Raw genomic sequence first — 4,201 nt, 5'->3', positions numbered from 1 at the left:
GTATTTCCAAGTTGTTACAATTGTCATGATTTCTTGTTGATCCCGTTCCCAGTGTTTTATTTGTTTGGTTCTTCATTTTCTTTATTGGTTAGTGTTCTTCATTTTCTTTATTGGTTAGTGTTTACCTATAATCCTTAGACTTTGACCTAGCTTAGGTGTACAATTGAGAGCGCTTGAACATTATCGTTCCTTTGGGTTCGACCCTTAACCTGCCACTATACTTATATATAGGTTTGTTAAGTGTTTATAAATTTAGTTTGACCGAGGGAGGATTAGTTTCAACGACCTAGTTCCACCCCTCGTTAATGAGCTCACTTAATACATTGGCTCAATAATCGGATTGGAAAGGAAGAGTGTATGAAAGAATTTTGAAAACCGATGGGAAATACTCCACTCATTCCTATTACGATGGAAAACGACGCATGCATGGTCCTAATATACGATCGTAAACAATATAGTCCATTACTCGAAGACTAAGTGTGTGCAATGACTAAATATGTTTGATTAGGTGAGTTTATTAAGACTCGTGGTATGATTGCATTGTTTGACATGAGGACGTTGTGAAAATAAAAAGGACTAAAAGACAAACTAACTTAATTTATTTTGTTTAATTTTAATGTTTATGCTATTTACAAGGTGAAAATGGTCCATTGGCAATTGTTAGCCGTAAATAAGATCACATGTTAAGGTTAGCACAAAAATCGATCACAAGAAACTAGGAAGAGGACTAGAATTCTTGAAGTGTTAGGACGACTAATGGGTATAAATAAATAAATAAAAATTTATAATCCTATGTTATTCGAGTTGACACGGATTAAAAGACTTGGAAAGACTAGCTTGACTAGAAAAGATATTAAAAAAATTAAAAAATTAAAAAAAAAAAAGTTGACACTAAAAAGATACCTACACTGGACAGGTTGTAGTATATCGGTTATAACTTTTGATCTGTGAATCTTATTGGAACAAAATTAACTCCAAATAAAAAATAAAACTCAGGGCTATAGATCTATACTTGACACAACACGTAACTCTTTGTAGAAAAAAAAATACAATTCAAGCATCTTTCAAGTCTTATCCAATCATCTTAATTAAATACTGATCACTCAAATCAATAAATAACCAATAATCCTCCACAGTGGAGTCGCTAATTGTAGGCGTCGTTTGAAGTGCACCTACATTAAAGCATGTGGTCAATATTCTTGGCACTCATAGGAAGTGGGAATTGACATATACGATTAGGGACATGGAAAGTAGGGAGCCGCCAACATGTTTTTAAGGAACTTGTAAACCATTCACGGATTATAAAAGGCAACCACGATTAAGGGACAACGAAAGGCAACAACAATTGACCCGTGAAGGTTACACCCCATTCATAATCCATGAGATTACTAACTCCAAATGGTTTGGAACCATGAAAGGAGGATCGTGGATGATGGTACGAAGTGTGTCATGGTGTCACATTCGCCCGTATTTGCCTCTACTCGATTTTTATAGTGAAAAGTGATTCCTACGCTCAAGGGCATATAAACAAAATATTCAATTTGCTTTAAACTATTATTATGCTAAATTGGTTAAATATTAATGCAACTTATAATTCTAAAATATTAGTGATCACTTCTATTAACAACAAGATTAAAGAGGAACCTAAACCGGTCATCCAAGTTATCTTATTAGGCTTGATTTTCAATTACATATTCCCTTTAAACATGCAATATGGTAATCAATAAATAATAATATAATAAACATTAATGCTGGAAGCAATTCAACAATAATAACATTAGTCAAATCAAATATTAATTAACCTAATCATGATACTAGCAACACTGCAAGAAACAGGTCAAATAGCGACGGATTGGTTCCGACGGACCAGAAAATCCATCGGAAAAATCGATATTTCCGATGGAATTTTTTTCCGTCGGATAAAAAATTCCGTTTGAAATTTCTGACGGAAATAAATTCCGTCGGAATATATGTGATCTCCGACGGAATTTTCTGTCAGAATTTACAGTTTCCGACAGATTTAAAGTCCATCGGAACGTAATTAAAAATTTTTTTAAAAAATTAAATTAATTTTCCCAAACCCTAAAATCAACCCCTTCCCCCTTTCTCTCTCATATTTCCGCCTCTCTTTATCTCTCTTATCTATTTCTTATCTCTTTCTCCTTCCTTCTTGGTTCCCTGACTTCCCTCTTCTCCTTCTTCCTTCGTTCTCCATATTTTCCTTCCCTCTTCTCCTTCCCTTTCCTTTCTTCTTCTCTTCACCGCCCTTTCTCTCTCCTTACACTAACAGCGGTGCAACTCCAACAACCACCAACAAAGACTGCAACAACCAACAACAACAACAACCGCAACAACAAGCTCCGTCAACCACCATCAACAACAACCGCAATAGCGGCGCAACAACAACAACCGCGCATCACAAGCTTCCCACCCTCCACCCTCAAGGTCTTTTTTTTTGTAGATCTTGTTGTAATTGTAATGATAGATTGTAAATTTTATTGGATAATTGTATATTTATATATTTGATTTAATTTTTGTTGGTTAATTATTGTTTTACTTAATGAAATTCTGATTAAATATGTAGATCTACTGGTTTTGAGTGTTTGTGTGGTATTTTTTTATTTTGTTTTGTAAATTTTCGTTTTTTAGGCTAATTTTTGTATTTTGGGGTTAATTTATAATTTTTATGGGGCTTTTTGTTTCTCTGGACTTTGTTTTTATTGTGGTAGGTGTTGGTAGTGGGATAGGGTCGTTGATGGTGTCAGTGGTGGTAGGTGTTGGTTGTGGGATAGGGTTGGTGGTGCTATGTGGTTCAGGTTGGGTCGGTGTGCAGTGGGCTGGTGGTGTGGGGTGGTGGAAGGTTTTTTTTTGTTTTTGTAAAGGAATTTCTGACGGAATTTCCAACGGACTTTTCCACACCCCGATAACTTCTTCCGATGTATGAAAAGGTCGATTTTCCTACGAAATTTATTACGACAACACTTTCCGACGGAATTCCATCAGAAACACGATTTTCGACGGGAAACAAGGTGTTTCCGACAGAATTATTCCGTGAGATTTAAGCTGTTTTCTTGTAGTGCAATAAGAATAAAAATAAGAGTAATTAAGTGATTAATTACTCACTTTCCGCGTTTTCTTGAATTGCTACATCATGAATAAATTGTTAGTAACTTCAATAAACATATAAATCAAATTGAAATAAAATTAAAAAAATTATAGTGAATTTGGTCCAAACCCCCAGTTAATTATACCTTTCACGCCTTGGTTTAAGTATAGAACTTTAGGTATTGTATGGACTATTTGGAGTGCGTAGGGGAAGTATTATGGAAGAATAGGGAGGCTAGTGTTTAGGCTTAAGAGGGAGAAAAGAATGATTTGATGATCTAGCTTGTTGATGATTCAAAAGGGGTGATATGACCTCTATTTATAATGAAAAAGGAGGGGTCGAAGAATTAAGAAAAGATAAGAATTTGAATCGGAATAAAACTCTTGTGATAGACAACAGTTTTTGCGGTTTTTGATTTTATCATATCTTTTGATCAAAAATTTAGAAGAAGATAAATAATATGTCATTGGAAAACTGTTGAAGTCTAATTTCTAACCCAATTAGAGTCAGATTAAAATCCATTTTATAATAAAAGACATGGCTGAAATGGTGTGACAGTGTCAGTTTTGGATAGAGTTTGGTATTTTATTCATATCTTTTCTTTTATAGCTCGGAATTAATATTATAATATATCATTGGAAAGATAATTTCAAGGGCTATCCAACTATATAATACTTGGATAAAATTTATGAGGCACAAAAATAATATATAACTATCTTTGAACATCTTTCAATTCGAATAAAATTAGGACTTTCAAAAAGAGGAGTTTTATTCAATTTTAAACTCTTTAATCTTATCTTTTCAAAAAGGATAATTAAGATCTTTTAAACACTCATAGAAGCTTCCAATTAATCCTAATTGGTTTAGAAATAGGATTAAATCCTTTTGACCCTCCACATGATCATTGGGTTGTAGGTAAGGTGGGCTTAGGTTCAGTTTGAGCTCAATTTAGTATTTTGGCCACAACTTATTTGTTACATCTCGGATTTGGGCGTATAATATATTGTTGGAAAGATCTTTTCAATCCCCATCAAATTATTAAATCATTTGACCAAGATTATGGACCAAAATAAACTGGACAAAAAGTTTTTATAA

The sequence above is a fragment of the Chenopodium album genome, chromosome 6 (assembly GCF_948465745.1).
Source record: "Chenopodium album chromosome 6, dcCheAlbu1.1, whole genome shotgun sequence".
Lineage (NCBI taxonomy): Eukaryota > Viridiplantae > Streptophyta > Magnoliopsida > Caryophyllales > Amaranthaceae > Chenopodium > Chenopodium album.
Note: the sequence above shows the minus strand (reverse complement) of the source record.